Below are 26675 nucleotides of genomic sequence, written 5' to 3'. Positions count from 1 at the left end.
AGGAATGTTTTTTATTTGCTATTCCTAGCAACCAAATTCAAAATGACCTTCATGCAAAGACAGATAAAATCACAAGGTAATGGGGAGAAGGTGATCCTGAGTCGGTCCCAGACTTCATTCATAAAGGAATTATGCTCTTGATGGACACTGTTTCTTGGTGCCAGTAAATGCTGCTATGCCCGGCTCTGAGATTTATCGAGTTCCATGCTCTACCATGCTTTTCATGCATATTGGGGGCTATTTTGTTACCAGAGTCAAATAAACCCAATCAATCAGCCTAAACTGTAAGTAGACAACAATACTGAATCTGTTATTGCCCATTAAAGGACAAGAGAAAATCAGAAACCAATAACCCAATACTTTAAGCACAAGAGCCATGAATTTGCATGAGTTTCCAACTTGCTAACTTTGCTAACTTCAGCTTTGAACACAAGAGAAAATATCCTGTGAAGAACATAGAGGCAGAATAGGAGTGGGCGCTAAGCGGTAGCTGACAGGCTGTACGGGATGGAAGCACATACTTGGCTGATTGTGGGGTGGGGACTGGGCAGAGAGAGGGGGTCGGGAAAGAACCATTGACAAACCCATTTTTTCTTGTTGTTCTGCCACAATGCCAGTTGCTTGCTACCGTCAAGGCGAGCAATCCTCACAGTTTCATGTGTCACCGTCACCTGGTTTCACACACTCAGTGATTTTGTGATTTTGAACTAGGCTTAGTTAACTCTCTTGCTATTATCCAGGTTTCCATCGCCCACAAAGTCATCCTTTAAAATTAATGTGTTTCACCATCTCCATAATCCAACACCCCACGTCAGCTACTCATTTAACAGCCGCATTCTGAACCGCTGTATTCCGCTGTCGATGGCTTTGGTTCAGATCCACTTCTATGGAATCTGCCATCCTTCAGACTCTATCAGCTACTCCTCCCTCACCTGTGCTCCTTCTCCCCAAGCCCTACAATTCCATCTCCCTCCCAAAGACCACTCCTGTCTTCACGCATTCCCCAGGCAGCCTGGACCACACACACCAACACCTAAATATGACTATCTTGCAAAACTTTTTTTATTAGATATTTTCTTTATTTACATTTCAAATGTTATCCCCTTTCCTCATTTCCCCTCCGGAAACCCCCTATCCCATCCCCCTTCCCCCTGCTCACCAACCCACCCACTCCCACTTCCCTGCCCCGGCATTCCCCTACACTAGGGCATCAAGCCTTCTCAGGACCAAGGGCTTCTCCTCCCATTGATGACCAACAAGGCCGTACTCTGCTACATATGCAGCTGGAGCCATGGGTCCCTCCATGCGTACTCTTCGGTTGGTGGTTTAGTCCCTGGGAGCTCTGGGGGTACTGGTTTGTTCATATTGTTGTTCCTCCTATGGGGCTGCAAACTCCTTCCGCTCCTTCAGCTCCTTCGGTCCTTTCTCTAGTGCTAAATCTGCTTCACAATCTTCCTCACATGTGTAGAGAGACCAAATGAGCACACATCTAATTTAAACTTCTTAAGAGTCTATGCAGTTCTAGAGCTGAGGTACTTTCTGTTCTGTAAACAGAGCAAGTGTTGTGATAAGCCAGGCAGAAGAGACTCATTGTATTAAAAAAGAAAAGGGGGTGGGGGAGGGGATGGGGGGATGGGTCAGAAAAGTAGAAACAAAGAACAAAAATCAGAGAAGAGTAGCCAGATAGTTCCAAAGTTGCTTTGTTTGTGAGATGAGGGATGAGGACAAGGAAACAGAACAGAGGACTGAACAGCAAGCTACTTCATAAAGTTTTTTTTTTGTTTTTTTTGTTTTTTTTTTAATGTTGTTACTGGTCCTACTTAAGCTGGACTGTTCAGGGAAACGCGGTTATCTCTATACTGTGACTTCTCAGCAGAGCAGGTACGACTTGCTTTCCGTTTAATGGTGTGGAACTTAAGTATAAGTGACTTCGTTTTTAGTTTTAGGTTTGTAGGACCAAATGAAAGAGCATGAACAACAGTGGCTTCCTATAATCATAATTCAATATTTCTATGCGGGCATGGACAGAGTTAACGCATGCGTACACTGATGTGTTTTCAGACTCTATAATGTGCATGCATTGCCTTCCTCACCCTAGCACTTCTCATTCTTACCAAATTATCTTGCTTTTTTTTTTTTACTTCATAGGAAAAAATAAAAACCACAAGTTGAAATTGCCCTCTTTGCCCTTCACCTAACCCCAACCGCATCAAGCACTTTACACATGTTTGCCTCACTACCCAGCTGATACCAAAGTCCCGTGATTCTCACTGTCTGGACTTCTTCGCCCACACTTGGGTCTCATACTCTCTAGCTTCTGTTAGGGGAATACGTTTATTCATAATGAAAACAAGAAATGCGACAATTTTGTTTGTTTGTTTGTTTTAAATGCAGTAACTTAATCTTTGCGCCCTGTCTTCATTGGTGCATTCACAATCCCTACACCCCCTGGAAAACAATCAGAGATATAATGGAGGGTGACAGATATGGAATGTACGCTATGAAATGCAATTCAAGATAGAAACTTCTAAGTTCCATGAATAAGGTACAGATAAAGCACAGACTTGGTTCAAAAGAGGAACACTTAGTGCAAAGCCATGTCAGGGAGAACTTTCTTAAAGGGACACAATTCACACCAGGGCGGGGAAGGTTTGGAGCCATGGAGACAGACTTAAAACAGAGAGTGGGGAAGGGATGGCTCCAAGCACAGAGGCCAGGAAAGGCTTCCAACCTTTCTGTCTTTTTAAGGGAGCTCTTGTCTTCACAGCTCTCTGTATTCCTTCTGCTCTGAGTCTCTTGAGTCCCAGGTTAAGAAGTTCTGCCCTCATTCATTAGATGGCAGAGTTTGCAAAATGCCTTTCCTTTGTGTTTCTTTTTTTTCTTTTCTTTTCTTTTTTTTTTGAAAAGCATGTTCTTTTATTGAAAAAGGAAATAAAAACATTTTGTGATAAAATTGAAAATTTACATAGAGAATATTTCTGATAAAATAGAAGAGATATATAGAAAAACAAGTTAAAATTGACAATTTTCATGGAAAATTAAAGGGTAAAATGATGGATAAAAAAACTGCTAAATTAACTGAAATAGGAAGTAGAAACACTTTAGATAGAATTGAAGATTTACATGGAAAATATTTCTGATAACATTGTAGAAAAACATGTTCAAATTGAAGATTATCATGGAAAATTTTATATAGATATAATAATAGTAGGCATAAAAGTATTCCTAAGTTGATTGAAAGTGAAAGTATAAACATTTCTGATAAAGTTGAAGATTTATATGGAAAATATTTTTGATAAAATTGAAGAAATATATAGAAAAACATGTTAAAATTGAAGATTGTCATGGAAAACTATACGAATAAAATGATAGACATAAAAAAACCTTTCTAGCCGGGCGGTGGTGGTACACACCTGTAATCCCAGCACTCTGGGAGGCAGAGGCAGGTGGATTTCTGAGTTCGAGGCCACCCTGGTCTACAGAGTGAGTTCCAGGACAGCCAGGGCTATACAGAGAAACCATGTCTCAAAAAAAAAAACAAAATCCAAAAACAACAAAAAAATCTTTCTAAATTAATTGAAGGTAGAATTTAAAACATTTTGTGATAAAATCAGAGATTTATATGGAAAACATTTCTGATAAAATAGAAGAAATATATAGAAAAACATGTTAAAATTCAAGATTATCATGAAAAATAATGCAAAAAATAGTAGGCATAAAAATATTAAATTAATTGAAAGAGGAAATACAAACATTGTTGTTTAAAATTGAAGATTTTCATGAAAAATATTTCTGCCTATGTCTTTTTATTGGGGAATTGGGTCCATTGATGTTAAGAGATATTAAGGAATAGTGATTGCTGCTTCCTGTTATTTTTGGTGTTATTTTTATGTTTCTGTGCTTACTTTCTTTTAGGTTTGTTGGAAGATTACTTTCTTGCTTTTTCTAGTGTGTAGTTTCCCTCCTTCTGTTGGTGTTTTCCATTTATTATCCTTTGTAGGGATGGATTTGTGGGAAAATATTGTGTAAATTTGGTTTTATCATTGAATATCTTGGTTTCTCCATCTATGATGATTGAGAGTTTTGCTGGGTATAGCAGTCTGGGCTGACATTTGTGTTCTCTTATGGTTTGGATGAGGTCTGCCCAGGATCTTCTAGCTTTCATGGTCTCCGGTGAGAAGCCTGGTGTAATTCTAATAGGTCTGCCTTTATTTGGGTTTTTTGTTTGTTTGTTTGTTTGTTTGTTTGTTTGTTTGTTTGTTTGTTTGTTTGTTTGTTTGAGACAGGGTTTCTCTGTGTAACCCCGGCTGTCCTGGAGCTCACTCTGTAGACCAGGCTGACCTCGAACTCAGATCCTGCCTCTGCCTCCCAGAGTGCTGGGATTACAGGCGTGGGCCACCACCGCCCAGCTAGGTCTGCCTTTATAAGTTACTTGCCCTTTTTCCCTTACTGCTTTTAATATTCTTTCTTTGTTTAGTGAATTTGGTGTTTTGATTATTATGTGCCGGGAGGACTTTTTGTTCTGGTCCAGTCTGTTTGGAGTTATGAAGGCTTCTTGTATGTTCATGGGCATCTCATTCTTTAGGTTAGGGAAGTTTTCTTCTATAATTTTTTTTGAAGATATTTACTGGCCCTTTAAGTTGTAAATCTTTGCTCTCTTCTATACCTATATAATCCTTAGGTTTGGTCTTCTCATTGTGTTCTGGATTTCCTGGATGTTTTGGGTTACAAGCTTTTTGAATTTTGCATTTTCTTTGACTGTTGAGTCAATGTTTTCTGTGGTATCTTCAGCACCTGAGATTCTTTCTTCTATCTCTGTTGTTGATGCTTGCATCTAGGCCTCCTGATTTCTTTCCAAGGTTTTCTATCTCCAGAGTTGTCTCCCTTTGTGATTTCTTCATTGTTTCTAATTCCACTTTTAGAACCTGGATGGTTTTGTTGAGTTCCTTCACTTGATTGTGTTTTCCTGTAATTCTTTAAGGGATTTTTGTGTTACTCTTTAAGGGCTTCTGCCTGTTGACCTATGCTCTCCTGTATTTCTTTAAGGGATTTTTGTGTTTCCTCTTTAAGGGCTTTTACCTGTTGATGCATGTTCTCCTATATTTCTTTCAGGGAGTTATTCAAGTCTTCCTTGAAGCCCTCTATCAGCATTATAAGATGAGATTTTAAATCCAAATCTTGCTTTTCTGGTCTGTTGGGGTATCCAGGACTTGCTGTGGTGTGAGAACTGGGTTCTGATGTTGCCAGTTCTTGTGCTTGCCTTTTGACATCTGGTTATCTCTGGTGCTAGTTGGTTTTGCTGTCTCTGGCTGGAGCTTGTCCCTCCTGTGGGCCTGTAAGCCTGTGTAGTACTCTTGGGAGACCAACTCTCTTTCTGTCAGGGTCTGTGCACAGAAGGCTGTGGAGCCGCCCAGCTCCCAGGTGCAAATGGAGGAGACTTCTGTCCCAGCTGCTCCACTGATCTTATGCCAGGTGAGCTCCTGGATGTTCCTTTCCAGAGAGAAGGTGGAGATCTCACCTCTGGGCTCAGAAGTGAAAGTGCTGCTGGAAGATCATTCTCTCCTGAAGGGCTGTGCACAGAAGGCTGTGGGGTTGCCAGGCTCCCTGGTACAAATAGAAGCAATTTCTTCCTTTGTGTTTCAAATCAGTAGGGCTGATTTGAAAGACAAGTCTGATGGCATGATTAGATAAAGCTAGGAGGCTGTGGAGTCAGAAAGTCACAGTGACAAATTTTGTCAGGAGTCTGTGTAATTGTGAAGTTTTTCAACAAATATGAAAGAATATTTGAACAGACTTGGAAATGTTACTGGGTACAAGAATGCTACTTGATACAGTGGATACTGTTGACATTTCAAAAAAATGCAAGTTTGTCTTTTGGTTTTATAAATCTCATAACCTTATTTTTTATTTAAGATATTAAAGTAAGAATAACACTCTAAAGCCAAAAATATACATAAATAATAAAAATACAGCAACCAGCAGTACAGAGAAAATGAATTGTACCTCAGCTAGATTTTAATTACAAAGGCAACTGTTAAAATCAAGCTTGTAAGAGTGAGAATTGGCAAGCTTTCCATAAATAATTCAGATAGTAAATAATTGAGGTTCTGAGGAACACTCAATCTCTTGCAAATATTCAGCACTTCCATCGTTGCTAAGGAGCAGCCACAGAAAACACATAATCATTATGGTTGTGTCTCTGTATTATTTTATTTACAGAAGCATTCCACAGCAATTGAATGGGAGCTGCAGCTACTGTTTGGAATGGTGAAGACAAACAGGGTAGTTAATCTAATGGTGCAGTCTCTAATGAGGGCCCAGTAGATCATCCTATGGCAGAGACACACAAAGAGAAATGCTACCTTCCAAGCGGCCAAGCGTGGAAGGTTGCCTTGCTGGGAGGCTACCAACTCCACAAAGAGCTGGAGGGCTTGCCAGCATAACTCTGTTCTAGGACAGTCCTCCCAGTGACTCAATCAAGGGCCCAGCTTCTCTAAAGACCTGTCATCTCAACAGCACACAACGAGGATCAAGCCCTAGCGCACAAGCCTTTGGGGGTAAAATCCCACATCCAGAGCATGGCATGCTTCATCAATGGCACAAAAGAAGGTTCAAATTCCTGAAGTGAATGAAAAGAATTTTAAGACCATGGGAGTTTGGTACAACAACTCGATCAATGGGTTGAACATCAGCTCATCAGAATGTTCCAGCTCATTTGGAAGAGAAGCTTTTAAACTTACAATGTGTGCGTTAATAATAAAAAAAAAAAACAGCTTATTCCAATAGAAAATACATATGAAAGCATGCGCTACTTCCTTGTGCTTTAGAATAATGTCATGGGTGTGCACAGAGCTCCAACCAGTTCTGGCATGGGTGACAAGGACACCAAACCACTGCAATGGCAGATGTTACTACCAGTGGTTGAGCACATTTAACACAAAAAGCAACACATATAAGACTTAAGAAAATCTGAACTGAACCTCAAATCTTTTCCTAGGAAAACTAATAATAAAAAAATGTTTAATGGTAAGTTAGGTATAATGTTCCACTGTCATCTGGGCACTGTATCTGCTATGGGCTACATAAGAACATCCTCATGGATTCATATTATGTACACTGAGCATTTGTTTTTAAAAAAGAAAGCAAATCATTTGAAATAACAAAAATTTTAAGGTGATAAATACAATAATCTGGAAAAATTACTAACTAGATACTTGGCGTGTCTTTTTTTTTTGGAATATAAAATTCTGGATTTTACAGAAGAACATTCTTGGATTGGCTCCGATATTACAAAATTTTGTGATATTTACTTATACAGAAAAAGGAAAATTCTTGTGCAAGTGGAAAACCTTTAACAAATTTAATTTGTCCCATGAATGAGATGCTTCCAAACCCTTCTCTAGCCCCTCCTCCACCTTCCCCTCCCTTGTGTCCTCTCCCTCTTCTTTCCCCTCCATCACTCCCTCTCTCACCTCCTTCCTCTGTCCTCTGGTTCTTCTTTGTAGGACTGAGGACTGTACTGTGGCCTCAGGGATACAGCAGTCATGCAGGAGGCTGAGCCAGAAGGGCTCCAAGTTCAAGGAGTGCCAGGGCTACAGAGTAAGTTCAAAACCAACACGGGGAACTTAGAAAAACTTGACTCAAAACAAAAATTACAAAAAGGATAGGTTTACAGTTCAGTGAAATGCACTTGCCTAGCATATGTGAGGTCTTGAGATCAAAACCATTAAACAAACAAAAATGTTATTACTGCAAATGCTAAGAGCATTAAAAAATGATTTATGAGCAGATAAAGACTTGGGTGAGTTACAAGTCCAGGAGCTATTCCAAGCCAACCTAGTATATGAACCTTTGAAGGGTTTTATAGGATATAAATGTGAACAAGTTAAAGAGTACACTCTTGAAATGCATGATAGTCCACTGATGTTTGTATGCATAGGGACATAGAATATCGTCTATGGATCCACAGTTTGGTTGTGGGACTTGGAAAAGCCAAGCTGGAAATGACATAGCAGCTTCCACTCTAGGGCTAGTTTTCATACTTTATGTAAAGCTTGTCAGCAGTCATCAAAGAAAGGTCATCAACAAAGTCTGACCCAGTTGTGAACTATTCAAGCTATTATAACGCCAATGCCTAGCCTAGAAAGACGTGCCCAGGGTGCAATAGTGAGATGAATGTTATGCTATGCAATGCTTTGTGGGTAAACAAGTTTCTGATTGGATTTAAGGTCTGTTGTACAGGAAATACTCATACTCCATATTAAAAGTTTGGTCAAGAATCTATGGTGAGGAAGCTCAGAAGCACCGGGAGTAAGCCTACTTCTATAACTTTGCTAAATAGATATACTATTAAACATCAACCTCTATACTTACACATTATGGTGATTCTCAGAAGAGTCCTCATCAGAGAATGTTTTCATATACTAGAAGGTAGTTGATACAGAAACTCGTAACTGATCAAAACACAGAGTCTAAGGTCTGTGTGGTGCACACTCATAGATGGAATATTTTTATCACACACCCCTTCATGACATATCACAGAAGAGGGGTCAGGCAAACTGTAAGAGCCAAGGTTGGGAAGAACTAGGTCAAAACAGTTTCTTCTGGATATGACAGAACATCTGGACTCAGAACTTACAGCAACTGTGTCTACCTGCCCAAGGTCAAAACAGTGAACACTCCAACATAGACTCCAACCAGACAAGGGAGGGGCTCAAGAGACTCAGGCACTATTGACAGCTGATGGTGGAGGGAAAGGGGGCAGTCAGTTCTCTTTAAGGATATGGCCCTTGGTAGGTTGGAGTGGATGGGCCCACAGCAAGAGATTTATGGGCCAAACTAACTGAGCTTATTAGGTTAAAAATAAAGAGAAGAAGATATGAAGTTGGGAGGAAGATGTGGGATGGGACTTAACTATATATTATTATATATTATAATAATATATGTTATATTTAATAGAAATATATTAAATGAAAGGATAAGGTCTAGAAAGATGGCTCAACAGTTAAGACTACTTCCTGGTTCTGTTCCCAGCACACATGTCAGCCCACAACCACCTCAGCCTGAACTCCAGGGGATCCAATGCCCTCTTCTGGCCTCTGTAGTCACTTGCACTCATGTGGACATACCCAGAAGTGTACATACATATAAGTAAAAATAAAATAAGTTATTTTTTAAAGAATGCAATCTATGGTTAACTAAGCCAAAAAGAATTATTTCCATCTGAATAAAAATATTCTTGATCCAGAAAACTGGTGCTGTATATTTGCAGTATATATGTTACATAAATCCTTGGTGTATCTAATGACCAACAGGATCTTAGACTCAGTACCATTTGGAAAGTTAATTTTGTTCCTTTACTGCTTTTTAGTAAGTCCAACTGAGAGTTTCAGAATTTAGGATTACTCAAACAAAGCATTTACCACAAACCTGCTAGACTAGAGCCTGGTTTAAGTCCTGTGTCCTAGCTTGCTTTCTATGGCTGTGATAAACAGCATGAACAAAGGAACTCAGAGAAGACAGGGTTTATTTGGCTTATATATCCTGATCACAGTCCATTGCAGAGAAGTTGGGGCAGGAGCAGGGACCTGGAGGCAGGAGATGAAGAAGAAGCCATGAGAGACACTCCTGACTGCCTTGTTCCCCTGTATAGCCCAGGAGCACCTGCATAGGGTGCTCCAGTTAAAACAGCTAGGATTTGGTCTGAACCAAGTCCCAGGAACAGTACATGTGGAAAGCAACATGGAACAGAAAGAAGCAGAACATAGACCTAGATTGAAATCTACTAATGGTACAAAAAAACGAGAACCCTAACTTCAAAGCAGAAGTAAACACTTAAGAGTGGGCAGGTAGAACATGGGGGAGTGCCAGGAACCAGACTAGTGCTCCAATATTGCCTTAACTAGTCTACCTGGGACACTCCTTCCCTCCATGGCTCCTGGGTGCAACTGGAAATCATCTACCATACTGCAATTAGCTGACAGAAGCATACCCGTTTAACCAGATAAGGCAAAAGTGAAGCATTAAAACCATGGTCAGACCTAAGTGATGCAATAACGGAGAGAAGGCATTCTGCACTACCCTCCATGCTAAACAATGACCAACAAGAAATCTACAAGCAAGCAGGCTCTGAGCCCTAAATGCAAGGCCTCCAGTGGAACTTTTGATCCTCATCTACTAATTTAATAGAGTGTCCGAAACATTCTAATTTTTTTAAATGAATACAAACAAGAAGGGACTGTTAAGTAAGCAGTACAATTAATCCCGCTTCTCTGAGAAAGCGACAGAAACAAAGGGCAATGAAGTCACTCACCCAACGCTGTCCATCAACAAAGTCAGAGTCTGAAACAGAGACCCAATTCTGGCGTCTCTGACTCAATAACCCCATTATGCTCTGTAGCATGGAAGACAGGGCTGGAGCTGAGCCAGCACCAGGGGAGAGGCCATTTAGATGTTCTCCTTTCACAGGGCATGAGTCTCAGTCAAGTTGGATATCAGTTTTCATTGTTATCAGATTACTTATTTGGACTACCTTAATCTTTATGTTGGCAAGGCTGAACATCTTAGCCATATTTGATAAGTGTTTTTAAAGTGTCACAGCACAAGGTGTGAGACACCTTATAGGAGAAATAATAAACCCTTTTGATAGCAAAAAAAAAAAATTACACAAGTTACTTTAAGAAAGTTTTGGCCTCTTCTTCTGCGTGTTCTGCTTCATCAGAAAGAACTCTGAGGGTGTGTGTGCCCGCATGCTTTTCACCTATATAGTCAGCAATATCTTGACCAATTTACCTTTAAAACTTCATACTGGAAGGTCATAAGGCCTATGGGGAGAATCTATTACTGGTTCGCCATGTGGGCATGTTGTCAAACTGCTTTCAAAATACTTCTTTATAACCATAGATCAGTGTTGCCCTCAATTTTGACCAGAGAATCTTGTTTTTGTTGTGAATAGGGTTTAATGCAGAGATTTATCATTGGTAAGTGTGATGCTAAATGACTGTTAGAGCTCATCCTTAATCAGGATTCCAAGGCTCAGGGAACATTGTGGAAAACCGCAGTACTGTGAAACGCTGACTCCTGGACTCAACAGAACTGGCACATCATGGACTCAGAAGCTGGGTTTATGTACAAAAGACCTGTACAAGATTGAGCCCATCCACATTCCACCATGGGTTGGGGAGGAGCACCTGAGGTCCTACCCCTTGCTGAGGAGTTCCTGGCTTCTGGGTACAGAGGGTCATTTTTTCATCAAGGTGTAGCCCCTATTGAGTTGTCCACAAGCCAGTAAATATCCCCACATCCATGTATATTTAAGTCATCTGAGTTAAACTCAGGTTATATTTAAAACACACACATGCACATACACAGATAGACACAGACACACACAGACATACATACATAGACATATATACACACACATACGGACAAACACACACACACACACACATACACATGAAAGTAGGAAGGGGAATGAGATATTCTCAAGGGGGTAAGAAGGGGATAAAAAGGATAAATATGATTTAAAAATACATGATATTCATGTGAAAAATGTGAAAGGATAAATACAATTATATTGTAAAGTAGAAAATAAAATAGTTGTACATTTATGGAGAAAAAAATCATTTGAGCTGCATTTAGAAGTAGTTTTAAAGACATCCAAGTAAAGTTTTGCCCATGTGCGTGATACCCTCTCAAAGGTATGTGTAATAATTTTGAATATGAGAGTTAGCTAACCTTTTCCTTTTGTGTTTCTAGCTTACAAATTTGGAGGGGGAAGTGTCAGCACCTTCAGCAAAATAATTTCATGATGAAAGAGTATAGTCTTGAACCTGTCTCATTATGCCCTTATTACCTTATATGTATAGAACTCTCATAATTATATAGTGATCATAAACACTAGCACCATTTTCTTCTCTGCAGTCGTTGGAGGGTGTTTACTCAGAGGGCCTATTAGAAAACTGATTTTGAAAATTGGGATATAAAGCCATCATGCAGCATAGTGGTAAAGGGCACTAACAGAGGGGCATGATCAAATTTTGAATGTTGATTGATTCTGTCACCAGTAAACCACCATCTTTAGACAGTGCTCCTGATCTGTTTAGGCCTTAACATTGTAATCTATAAAACAGTTTGTCTTTGTAGAGTCACTGGAAGAGTTTAGATCTTTATAGGTTTCTATAGTTAAGAGTTAATAGGTATTGTTGATAATGCTAAAAATGTGAATATTTGGACAGTACAGGGTGATAACCAGTCAGAACCATAAGAAATTTGACCTCTGAGTTCATTTGTATTACACACAATACAGCTGTATCTAATTTCTACCACAATGATACTTATATCTCAAATCTCATCTTCCTTCACGCCTCTGTCTAAGAGGGAGCAGCCGCTGAGGGCTTGTGGAGACACAACAAATGTCTCTCCAGAATTGTTTTCTGTTCCCTTTGACTTATTCAAGGACATTTGTCCTCAGAACAAGAGCCTGACTTAGTGGTGTCATAGGCTTACTCTCAGAGTGTGGCTGAACACCACCTCTAGGGCAGCACGCACCTCAGCTTACTTCCTGATAGGATGCCATAGGAGCTTGATCCCTAATATTAGAACATCATAGTTAAAAAGGCAGACTCCAGCCTGGGCGGCAGCACCACATCTCCAAGTTCTGCAAGTGGCTAGCTGGGCTTCCGGGAGGCCAGCCGGGAGAAGTCAGTGTGCTCCAGAGAATCCAGCGGGCCCCAGCGGGAGCCTTCGGGTGCCTGCTTTGGGATCTGAACAGCCTGGGCAGCAGCACCCTGTCTACAAGCAGTGCAGGAGGTAAGCTGTGCACCAGAGGCCAACTGGGAAGGGGCAGCTTACACTGGTGAGTCCAGCACTGACAAGACAAACTAACACCAGTGAGAACTAGATGGCAAAAGGCAAACGCAGGAACGTCACTAACAGAAATCAAGGCAATATGGCAACATCTGAACCCAATTCTCCTCTACCAACATGTCCTGGATACCCCATCACACCAGTAAAACAAGATTTGGATTTAAAATCACTGGTCATGATGCTGGTACAGGAACACATGAAGGACATACTTAAAGAAATTCAAGAGAAAATGGATCAAAAGTTAGAAGCCCTTGCAAGGGAAACACAAAAATCATTGAAAGAAATCCAGGAGAATACAAAAGCCAACAAGGAGGAAATGCAAAAAACATTTAAAGAAATACAGGAGAACTTTGGTCAACAGGCTGAGGTCATGAAAAAGGAAACACAAAAATCTCTTAGAGAATTCCAGGAAAACACAAACATGCAAGTGAAGGAGCTAAGCAAAACCATCCAGGATCTAAAATCAGAAGTAGAAACAACTAAGAAAACTCAAAGGGAGACAACTTTGGAGATAGAAAACCTTGGGAAGAAATCGGGGGACAGAGATGCAAATATCAACAACAGAATACAAGAGATAGAAGAAAGAATCTCAGATGCTGAAGATTCCATAGAAACCATGGACTCAACAGTTAAAGAAAATGCAAAATGCAAAAAGCTTGTAACCCAAAATATCCAGAAAATCCAGGACACAATGAGAAGACCAAACCTAAGGATTATAGGCATAGATGAGAGTGAAAATTTACAACTTAAAGGGCCAGCAAATATCTTCAATAAAATTATGGAAGAAAACTTTCCTAACCTAAAGAGAGAGATGCCCATGAATATACAAGAAGCCTACAGAACTCCAAACAGACTGGACCAGAACAGAAATACCTCCCGTCACAAATAATCAAAACACCAAATGTTCTAAACAAAGAAAGAATACTAAAGGCAGTAAGAGAAAAAGGCCAAGTAACATATAAAGGAAGACCTATCAGAATCACAGCAGACTTTTAACCTGAGACTATGAAGGCTAGAAGGTCCTGGGCAGATCTCATGCAGACTCTAAGAGAACACAAATGCCAACCAAAACTACTATATCCAGCAAAACTCTCAATCACCATAGATGGAGAAACTAAGATATTTCATGACAAAACCAAGTTTACCCAATATCTATCCACAAACCCGGCCCTAAAAAGGATAATAGGAGGACAACACCAATACAAGGAGGGAAACTTCACCCTGGAAAAAGCAAGATAGTAACTTTTCATCAAACCCAAAAGAAGATAAGCATTCAAATTTAAAAAATAACGTCAAAAATGATAGGAAGTAACAATCACTATTCCTTAATATCTCTTAACATCAATGGACTTAATGCCCCAATAAAAAGACACAGACTAACTGACTGGATACGTAAACAGGACCCTAAATTTTGCTGCTTACAGGAAACACACCTCAGGGTCAAAGACAAACACTACCTTAGAGTAAAAGGCTGGAAGACAATTTTACAAGCAAATGGTCTCAGGAAACAAGCTGGAGTAGCCATTTTAATATCAGATAAAATTGACTTTCAACCCAAAGTCATCAAAAGGGACCCTGAGGGACACTTCTTGCTGGTCAAAGGAAAAATACAAAAAGAAGAACTGTCAATCCTGAACATCTATGCCCCAAATGCAAGGGCACCCTCTTTCGTAAAAGAAACTTTATTAAAACTAAAAGCACACATTGCACCTAACACAATAATTGTGGGTGACTTCAACACTGCACTTTCCTCAATGGACCGATCAGGAAAACAGAAACTAAACAGGGACACAATGAAACTAATTGAAGCTTTGGACCAATTAGATTTAACAGATATATATAGAACATTCTATCCTAAAACAAAAGAATATACCTTTTTCTCAGCACCTCATGGTACCTTCTCCAAAATCGACCATATAATTGGTCACAAGACAGACCTCAACAAATATAAGAAGATAGAACTAATCCCATGCCTCCTATCTGATCACTATGGAGTAAAAGTGGTCTTAAATAGCAACAGAAACAACAGAAAACCCACATACACGTGGAAACTGAACAATACTCTACTCAATGATACCTTGGTCAAGGAAGAAATAAAGAAAGAAATTAAAGACTTTTTAGAACATAATGAAAATGAAAACACAACATACCCAAATCTATGGGACACAATGAAAGCAGTGCTAAGAGGAAAACTCATAGCCCTGAGTGCCTCCAAAAAGAAAATGGAGAGAGCATACATTACCAGCTTAATGACACACCTGAAAGCCCTAGAACAAAAAGAAGCTATTTCACCCAGGAGGAGTAGAAGGCAGGAAATCATCAAACTCAGGGCCGAAATCAATCAAGTAGAAACAAAGAGAACCATACAAAAAATCAACAAAACCAGGAGCTGGTTCTTTGAGAAAATCAACAAGATAGATAAACCCTTAGCCAGACTGACCAAAGGGCACAGAGAAAGTATCCAAATTAACAAACTTAGAAATGAAAAGGGAGATATAACAACGGAAACTGAGGAAATCCAAAAAATCATCAGATCCTACTACAAGAGCCTGTACTCAACACAACTGGAGAATCTGGAGGAAATGGACAATTTCCTTGACAGATACCAAATACCAAAATTAAATCAGGACCAACTAGACCATCTAAACAGTCCCATAATGCCTAAAGAAATAGAAGGAGTCATAGAAAGTCTTCCAACCAAAAAAAGCACAGGACCAGATGGCTTCAGTGCAGAATTCTACCAGACCTTCAAAGAAGAGTTAACACCAATACTCTTCAAACTATTCCACAAAATAGAAACAGAAGGAACACTACCCAATTCCTTCTACGAAGCCACTATTACGCTGATACCAAAGCCACACAAAGATCCAACAAAGAAAGAGAACTTCAGACCAATTTCCCTTATGAACATCGATGCAAAAATACTCAATAAAATTCTTACCAACCGAATCCAAGAACACATCAAAACGATCATCCACCATGATCAAGTAGGCTTTATCCCGGGAATGCAGGGTTGGTTCAATATATGGAAATCTATCAATACAATCCACTACATAAACAAACTCAAAGAACAAAACCACATGGTCATTTAATTGGATGCTGAAAAAGCATTTGACAAAATTCAGCATCCCTTCATGCTTAAAGTCTTGGAGAGAACAGGAATTCAAGGCCCATACCTAAACATAGTAAAAGCAATATACAGCAAACCGGTAGCCAGCATCAAACTAAATGGAGAGAAACTTGAAGCAATCCCACTGAAATCAGGGACCAGAAAAGGCTGCCCCCTTTCTCCTTATCTTTTCAATATTGTACTTGAGGTACTAGCTCGGGCAATTCGACAACATAAGGAGGTCAAAGGGATACAAATTGGAAAGGAAGAAGTCAAACTATCATTATTTGCAGACGACATGATTGTCTACCTAAGTGACCCAAAGAACTCCACTAGAGAGCTCCTACAGCTGATAAACAACTTCAGCAAAGTGGCAGGTTATAAAATCAACTCCAGCAAATCAGTGGCCTTCCTATACTCAAAGGATAAGCAGGCTAAGAAAGAAATTAGGGAAATGACCCCCTTCACAATAGCCACAAACAGTATAAAGTATCTTGGGGTGACTCTTACCAAACATGTGAAAGATCTGTATGACAAGAACTTCAAGACTCTGAAGAAGGAAATGGAAGAAGACCTCAAAAAATGGGAAAACCTCCCATGCTCATGGATCGGTAGAATCAATATAGTTAAAATGGCCATTTTGCCTAAAGCACTATACAGATTCAATGCAATACCCATCAAAATCCCAACTCAATTCTTCACAGAGTTAGAAAGAGCAATTATCAAATTCATCTGGAACAACAAAAAACCCAGGATAGCTAAAACTATTCTCAGCAACAAAAGAAAATCTGGGGGAATCAGTATCCCTGACCTCAAGCAATACTACAGAGCAATAGTGTTAAAAACTGCATGGTATTGGTACAGTGACAGGCAGGAGGATCAATGGAACAGGATTGAAGATCCAGAAATGAACCCACACACCTATGGCCACTTGATCCTCGACAAAGAGGCTGAAAACATCCAATGGAAAAAAGATAGCCTTTTCAACAAATGGTGCTGGTTCAACTGGAGGTCAGCATGCAGAAGAATGCGAATTGATCCATCCTTGTCTCCTTGTACTAAGCTCAAATCCAAATGGATCCAGGACCTCCACATAAAGCCAGACACTCTGAAGCTAATAGAAAAGAAACTGGGGAAGACCCTTGAGGACATCGGTACAGGGAGAAAGTTTCTGAACAGAACACCAATAGCGTATGCTCTAAGAGCAAGAATTGACAAATGGGACCTCATAAGGTTACAGAGTTTCCGTAAGGCAAAGGACACCATCAAGAGGACAGATTGGCAACCAACAAATTGGGAAAAGATCTTCACCAATCCTACATCAGATAGAGGGCTAATATCCAATATATATAAAGAACTCAAGAAGTTAGACTCCAGAAAACCGAACAACCCTATTAAAAATGGGGTACAGAGTTAAACAAAGAATTCTCACCTGAAGAACTTCGGATGGCAGAGAAGCATCTTAAAAAATGCTCAACTTCATTAGTCATTAGGGAAATGCAAATCAAAACAACCCTAAGATTTCATCTTACACCAGTCAGAATGGCTAAGATTAAAAATTCAGGAGACAGCAGGTGTTGGAGAGGGTGTGGAGAAAGAGGAACACTCCTCCACTGCTGGTGGGGTTGCAAATTGGTACAACCACTCTGGAAATCAGTCTGGCGGTTCCTCCGAAAACTGGGCACCTCACTTCCAGAAGATCCTGCTATACCACTCCTGGGCATATATCCAGAGGATTCCCCACCATGTAATAAGGATACATGCTCTACTATGTTCATAGCAGCACTATATATAATTGCCAGATGCTGGAAAGAACCCAGGTATCCCTCAACAGAAGAGTGGATGCAAAAAATGTGGTATATCTACACAATGGAGTACTATTCAGCCATTAGAAACAATGAATTCATGAAATTCTTAGGCAAATGGATGGAGCTAGAGAACATCATACTAAGTGAGGTAACCCAGACTCAAAAGGTGAATCATGGTATGCACTCACTAATAAGTGGTTATTAACCTAGAAAACTGTAATACCCAAAACATAATCCACACATCAAATGAGATACAAGAAGAAAGGAGGAGTGGCCCCTGGTTCTGGAAAGACTCAGTGAAACAGTATTCGGCAAAACCAGAACGGGGAAGTGGGAAGGGGTGGGAGGGAGGACAGGGAAAGAGAAGGGACTATCGGGGAGTGGGGGGGCTAGAAAAGGGGAAATCATTTGAAATGTAAATAAATTATATCGAATAAAAAAAATCTGTAAAAAAAAAAAAGGCAGACTCGACATTCACAGGATGTTTAAAATCCAACATTCTTTTGTTTTGTTTTGTTTTGTTTTGTTTTGTTTTTTCGAGACAGGGTTTCTCTGTGTAGCCCTTGGCTATCCTGGAACTCACAATGTAGACCAGGCTGGCCTCAAACTCAAAAATCCGCCTGCCTCTGCCTCCCAAATGTTGGGATTAAAGGTGTGTACCACCACCGCCCGGCAAAACTCAACATTCTTTATGCAACATAAATCCACATGACTCAAACAGGGTAGAACCCAGAGACTTGCCTGAATTTCTGTATGATGTTATAGAGAATAGAGTTTTCCCAAATGTTAGATTGTTCTGAGAATAGAATTAGATTGAGCAGCCTCACATTAAAGAAACAAATGTGTTTATATGGCCGGTGAATTTTTTTGAAACAAATTTTATTTGGCCAACTTTCTTCCATTTTATGTCTTATTAAAAGAAAGTTATGTCTTAAAATTATTCGAACTGCACCTTTTCTGTACTGTCTACATTCACTGTGACAAACACCTTGCTGGTGTCAGTTCCTTTCTGAGTCATAGACTAGGGTTTCTCCTGACATTGTTCCCCCCTTCCCTCGCCTAATTAGTCATCACAACTAAGTCACAAGAATGATTACCAGCCAGGTATTAAAAATGTGATGAAGCACATCTCAGAGTTCAATAAAACCAACATGGATACTCAACAGAAGGCCAGCAGAAGCTAAGGGTGAGTTCGCTGAGGCTAGAAACAGTCTAAAAATCATTCTTTCTTTTTTAATATTTCTTCCTAGATGCTATCTAACACTCTATGGGGTAACTGATGTAGTTGTCATATGAGATTGCACAGCCAAGATGGTAGCAGTGTCAAAGAAGCAGCATTTAATGGAACTGGCCAGGATTACTTAAGAGTGTTGCAAGAAACGAACATTCTCAAGGAGAAGGCCATGGCGCGAACACTAATTTCTTGTCCACTAGACTATGACACTTACCTCGAAGACTGAAGAAAGCATGGGTTTTTTGAAGAGTAGAGCATGTGTAACTTTTGAGTTATGTGTTGAAGGAGACAAAACAATACAAAGCCAGCAGTGAAGATCAGGCAGACATGTTCATGAAGACAGACCAGGGTACATAGAGGTTTGCCACAGTAGTCTACCACGTATGAGGGTTCGGATAGTAGAATATTAAAGACATGTGAAAGTTATGCATCTGGGCAAGAAGATTCCAGAAAAGTATACTATTTATAGAATCAAGGAACCTCAGTGTTCTAACCTCTAGAGATAAAGGGGAGTCAAATGTTTCACCACTCTTAAAATGGGTATTTCAATAAATAGAAAAAAAAATCTGTGAATAATCAATCAATTTATTGATTGATTATTGGAAAATCAATATTGGAATATTGATCAATCATTGGAAAAATGAAACAAATGTTTTAAAGAAAGAAAGAAAGATCTCTTTCACATATATGCCATTTCACTCAGAGAAATCTCAAAACAGAAGGAGTCAAGTTACCATTGCCATGAGAGTTTAGAGAAAATTATGATTTCCCCAAGATTCACTCCTTCTGTCTGGGAAATGACCTGCAATGTTGGCTACATGTTTTTCTGAAAAATGCCTTTCCTGACCCTTTCTTTGCTTGTTGGGATGTCTCCTTGCTCCTCACAGTGTATCTAGCCCCTAACTGAGACTGAATGTGCTTCTTGTGGACACATGCTGCCCTGCAGGGCCCTCAGTGGTCCTTTCCCTTCATGGGTTTGTCTATGATTCATCCTCAGGCACTCCACGAGATCCTGTGGCACTGTAATAACAGTAGGAAAGTACAAAGAGTAAAACTAGAAGAAAGGATATTTCACAATGAAATATCCCCCTTACCAGTTAGGCACTGTTTTGTTTGTACTGTACTTGGTTGTACCTTTACTTCCTCATTCTCAGGTTTCAGAGGATGCTTTGACTTTGTAGATCCAAGCATCTGTATGAAGAGAACAGCTTATTCAGCCTGCACATTGCTCCTGCATGTTGATGCTAGCGTTCCATTGCTTGTTTTGTTTTGTTTTGTTTTGTTTTCAAGACCCATGGGATTTCAGAGCTGAAGAGAACCTAGAGATGCCTCATTTTAGAGATGGAGAAACTAAGGCTTTGAAATGTTACTGGCAATAAGATCACTGGAGCAGCTGGGGCAGAAGTCTTCCTGCCGCCATTGCCAGGGAGCTGGGAGATTCCATAGCCTTCTATGCACAGTCTGCCAGGAGAGAGTGATCTCCCAGAAGCCCTTTCACTTCTGAGTGCAGAGATGAGATCTCCACCTTCTCTCTGAAGGGCACCAGCTAGAAGCACACAGGGGATAAGATCAGTAGAGCAACTGGGATGGAAGTCTTCCTGCCACCATTGGCACCAGAGAGCCGGGAAACTCCACAGCCTTCTGTACACAGCCTGCCAGGAAAGAGTGGTCTCCCAGCAGCCCTTTCACTTCTGAGTTCAGAAAAGTAAGGACACAGGCTTACAGGCCCACAGGAGGAACACACTCCAGCCAGAGAAAACAATACCAACTAGCACCAGAGATAACCAGATGGTGAAAGGCAGGCACAAGAAACCTACAAACAGAAACCAAGGCCAAATGGCAACATCAGAACCCAGGTTTCCCACCACAGCAAATCCTGGATACCCCAACAGACCAGAAAAGCAAGAGTTGGATTTAAAATCGTATCTCATGATGCTGATAGAGGGCTTCAAGGAAGACTTAAATAACTCCCTTAAAGAAATACAGGAGAACAGCAGTCAACAGGTAAAAGCCCTTAAAGAGGAAACACAAAAATCCCTTAAAGAAATACAGTAGATCTTGGGTCAACAGGCAGAAGCCCTTAAAGAAGAAACACAAAAATCCCTTAAAGAATTACAGGAAAACACAATCAAGTGAAGGAACTAAACAAAACCATCCAGGATCCATTCCACTTTTAAGTGGAAGTAAAAATAATAAAGAAATCACAAAGTGAGATGTCTCTGGACATAGAAAACCTTGGAAAGAATTCAGGAGGCCTAGATGCAAGCATCAACAACAGAATACAAGAGATAGAAGAAAGAACCTCAGGTGCTGAAGATACCATAGAAAACATTGACTCAACAGTCAAAGAAAATGCAAAATGCATAAAGTTGGAACTCCAGGGCACAATGAGAAGACCAAGCCTAAGGATTATAGGTATAGAAGAGAGTGAGGATTTATATCTTAAAGGGCCAGTAAATATCTTCAACAAAATTATAGAAGAAAACTTCCCTAACCTAAAGAAAGAGATGCCCATGAACATACAAGAAGCCTTCAGAACTCCAAACAGACTGGACCAGAACAGAAAGTTCTCCCTGCACATAATAATCAAAACACCAAATTCACTAAACAAAGAATGAATATTAAAAGCAGTAAGGGAAAAAGGGCAAGTAACTTATAAAGTCAGACCTATCAGAATTACACTAGACTTCTCACCAGAGAGATGAAAGCTAGAAGATCCTGGACCTCATACCGACCCTAAGAGAACACAAATGCCAGCCCAGGCTACTATATCCAGCAAAACTCTCAATCATCATAGATGGAGAAACCAAGATATTCCATGATAAAACCAAATTTACACAGTATCTGTCCACAAATCCATCCCTACAAAGGATAATTGATGGAAAATGCCAACACAAGGAGGAAAACTACACCCTAGAAAAAGCAAGAAAGTAATCTTCCAACAAACCCAAAAGAAGATACCCACACAAACATAAAAATAACATCAGAAATGACAGGAAGCAACAATCACAATTCCTTAATATCTCTTAGCAACAATGGATTCAACTCTTCAATAAAAAGACATAAACTAGTGAAATATTTCTCATGTAAGTCTTCAATTTTATCAGAAAATGTTTGTAATTCCCCTTTTAATTAATTTAGTAATGTTTTTATGTTTACCATTTTATCTGCATATTTTTCATGATAATCTTCAATTTTAATATTTTTCTATATATTTTCTCTATTTTATCAGAAATTTTTTCAAAGTAAATCTTTGATTTTATCAGAAATGTTTCTATTCTACCTTCAATTAATTTAGAAAGAGGTTTTATATCTACCATTTTATATGCAAAATTTTCCATGAAATAGTCAATTCTAATGTGTTTGCCTATATACTTCTTGAATTTTACCAGAAATATTTTCAATGTAAATCTTCAATTTTATCTGAAAATGTTTATAATTCCACCTTCAATCAACTTAGAATTATCTTTATGCTTATCATTTTATCCGTATAATTTCCATGATAATCTTTAATTTTAACATGTTTTTCTATATATTTCTTCAATTTTATTAGAAATATTTTCCATGTAAATCTTCAAGTTTATCAGAAAATGTTTATAATTTCACTTTCAATCAACTTAGGTAGTTAGTTTTAAACTTGTGTGCAAAGATTAATGTGTATATTTATACATGCTAAAAACAAAAAAATAAATAAAAGTTCTATATGAATTAAAAACCAAGAGAACATTAACAAAAAAAACTAACCCTTCTTCTCAGCCACCTAAGCTTTATGTTTTGGAGTTTTCATTTATTAAATAAGTAATAAAATTCTGAGTGAAAACTATTTGTTGCAGGGCTGTGGTGGCACACGCCTTTAATCCCAGCACTTGGGAGTCAGAGGCAAGTGGATTTCTGAGTTCAAGGCCAGCCTAGTCTACAGAGTGAGTTCCAGGACAGCCAGGACTACACAGAGAAACCCTGTCTCAAAAGAAAGAAAAGAAAGAAAGAAAGAAAGAAAGAAAGAAAGAAAGAAAGAAAGAAAGAAAGAAAGAAAGAAAGAAAGAAAGAAAGAAAGAAAGAAAGAAAGAAAGAAAGAAAGGAAGGAAGGAAGGAAGGAAGGAAGGAAGGAAGGAAGGAAGGAAGGAAGGAAGGAAGGAAGGAAGGAAGGAAGGAAGGAAGAGAGGGAGGAAGGAAGGAAGGAAGGAAGGAAGGAAGGAAGGAAGGAAGGAAGGAAGGAAGAAAGGAAGAAAGGAAGGAAGGAAGGAAGGAAGGAAGGAAGGAAGGGAGGGAGGAAGGAAGGAAGGAAGAAAGCTATTTGTTTTACAAATTCTAAAACAGAATAAATCTCTGACATCAAAATCTCATACCAAATCTGTGCCATATCACCACTATGTACTATTACAGATGGCATAGATACTGTCATCCTACAAACATCCATCTCTCTGGGACACACTAGCCTACCACCCATCTGGAGAGGGAAATGAAAGCAATGTGTGTGTGTGTGATAGACTCTTCCATGTACTTCATCTTGTGGTAATGTCCATGACAATCCAGAGAGGTAGATATTATTATTCAGAGTATTTTTAATAAATGAACAAACTGAGAATACATACCTTATAAATCAAAGAGGCAGAATCTGATTTCAATATTAAGTACTGTTACTGATTGGATTCAAAGGGAACCACAGAAAAACAGTCAGGTAAGACTTTGATAACCTTCTAAGAAGAAAGTCAGTCTATGCTGCAGACCAGACTACAATGGCTATGTGAGCTAGGATAGATGTGGGACTCAAGCTACCATAGACAAGACTATCATTAAGCATAAGTTAATCATGGTTATTCCCAGACAGATATCAAAACATCTGCTTTCCATCCACTTGAGAAATGATGTTGAGCCTGATGACTTAGCAAAGAATGAAATCTAAGTAAAAAGGGAGAAGGAAGATATGCAGTCCATCAGTGATCAGAGAGGTTTCTTGATTTTTAACAGACATACCACCCTTACAGGAGGTGAGAGTCTGTAGAAAGCAGGGAACCCCACAAGGTGTGCTATTACAAACTGGCTTTCTTTGTTGGTGTCAATCTCATTATCTCTTCTTGAGGACTGGATTAGATGGCCTCCGCTGGGAGCTGCTCTATGGATTGATTATTAATAAGATAGGTTAAAATTTGAATGTCAAGGATGCATGTGTGCATTTGCAGACACGTGTCTGCATGATTCTGAGAAACAAGAAAGAGAAGAAACATGAGCCAGGACTAAAAAGGGACAACAGCCACAACAAGTAAGGACTTGGCATGTTTCAAATCCTGAACTTGAATCTCCGGATCACAGTTTTTAAAGAAGCAAAGTTGGAGTGTTATTGGAACCAGATCCTGCTAATTCATTCTATCATTTGCTTATTTATCTCTGTGTGTATGTATTATGATGAGCAGATGCATTTCAGGACATGTATGGAAGCCACAGGGCAGTCAACAGAGGAGTCTTTTTACATCATGTGAATTCCAGTGATATACTCAAGTCATTGAGCTTGACAGCATATGCCTTTACATGTTGGGCTATCTTGCCATTCCAAAGTAAGTTTTGGTGTAGCTTTTACACAGGTGTTAATGGAGAATGAAGATTTAGCAAAAAAGGACAGTATACACCCAAGACACAGGAGCAGGTTTCTTAGGAGGGGTCAGTGTCACGAATCTTGTTTTTATATAATAAAACCTTCCAATGCTTCGAGTCTCTAGACTGCATCAGCATAATTCAAGTGCTTGCATGCTATCCATTTTAAAAAACATTGAGCGACCACTGAGAAGCAGGTAACTTAACACTAGTGCTCAGCTTTTGTCCAACTTGAAGATCTTGGCTCTAGATTATGGAAACTGAGATGATCTATGAATTAGCAATGAGGATTCTGCTTCTACTATCATGTCTAAAGCTTGCCAGTTGAAAAATAACATCAGGAAATACGAGCTATGCAAAAAGATCATCACGTAATCCTCCCAAGTTCTCATGAAGTTTCAGTGGTGCAAAACCTTGGACAAAAATAAAAACTTTTTAAGTGCAATTCCAGGAAAATCATTATTCTGAACCCCCACTTCCCACCTCATAGACTGTTAACTAGAGGATTATGTTTCTTTTTGGAAATGTATTTAGTAATGATATTGGTGAGAACCCTGAAAAAAGGCTCTTGCATGCTTAAGGTGGGAGATGATCCTTGGCATAAATGCATTTCTGAACCTTCGATCTAGGTGTTGGCCTGTGCTCTGCTCCTCGATGACGCCCCGCGTGGCTGACCTCTTCCCTTCTTTTCTTTACTGACTTTTTTTCTTGCCTCTTCATTTCATTATCATTTGTTCCACCATTTGCTCACTCTAATACATCAGGGATTTTTATGGAAATAGCTGCTGCACCCCAGGCCCCATGTGTGTCTATAGTGAAGCACTGTCCTTCAAACTAAATGATTTCCGTCCTGGAGAGAGGAATCATGAGACTCCATAAGTTCCAAAGGGAAACTTTGCATCCTAGAAAGACACTCCTTAGGACTGAGAAAGTGAACAACCCACGGGCCTCAAGAAATCCCTGAAATGTACAAGATTCACAAGGCCCCTCCCTCCTCAGGCTATGGAAGCAGGACTTCCTGCTTCTATAAAGTCTCTCCAACCTCTGGGTGCCTGCTGGTCCTGCAGAGAGAGCTCTGGGAGGGACAGCTTTTGTGAGTCGTCGCCCATGCTGGTGTGGGCTTTTTGGTGGTACAGCTTCCTTTAGATTGTCTATTCTCTAGTAAGTAGCCACAATACACTCACTAGTTTGCCAAAATAGATGTTGCTGGAATCATTATTTGGGTCTATTGTGGGTTCCCTATCTGGGATGAAGTGGCCATTTGTTCTTGTCATACAGCAGTTGGCAGAGAAGACACACGTAGATAAATAAGTATCTTGTCCCCTATCTTCCAGTCATTGCTGCCCTCAGGCTCCTTTCTGGTCTACTCTCCACCGTCATCTGGATGATCCTTTCCTTCCCATCTATGCTCTTATCTGACTTCAAACCCTTCAAGCCTGTTCTCATGGTCTGTGCAAATTTGGTCCAGAAGTTGACGTACTGCTGCCTCCTGTATTCGTTTCCTAACACTGCCGTAGCAAAGGTCAAGAAACAACCCAAAATTACTACCTCAGTTTTGAAGGTCAGCGATCGGGTGTTGAAGAGATTCATTACTTTCTAGAAACTCCACAAAAGAATGTTCCCTTGCCTTTTCCTGGTCTTAGTTGGAACCCTTGTTCCTCAACCCATACACCCTTGCCACACCATCAAAGCCACACTGACACACTGAGTTCTTCCCACTTTGAATCTCTCTGTCCCCCTTCCTCATTGTTTAATAAACCTCATGACTTTGTTGGAGCCCCTCAGATAATTCAAGGTAATCTCTTTATTATAAACTTGGTAATTAAACAAAGTTAATTGTATATTCAACATTAGTTACTCTTACCTTTGCAATACAACATCTCCCAGCTTGTGAAGATGGCAGGGATGCCATTTCTCTACCTCACTTTTTTCCTAAGAGTATTTCCAATGTTCAGTCTGACAGACTGAAAAGTTTCCAACTGCTAAAATAGCCTGTGAGAACCATCTGGTCTTGATCAGGTTGAAAGGAGTGAAGGGGGGTGTCCCTTGACAATAAAGCTTCATTTTT

Source organism: Apodemus sylvaticus, chromosome 12 (genome assembly GCF_947179515.1).
Source record: "Apodemus sylvaticus chromosome 12, mApoSyl1.1, whole genome shotgun sequence".
NCBI lineage: Eukaryota > Metazoa > Chordata > Mammalia > Rodentia > Muridae > Apodemus > Apodemus sylvaticus.
The sequence above is the reverse complement of the archived record's forward strand: the minus strand, read 5'-3'. Positions refer to the sequence as shown.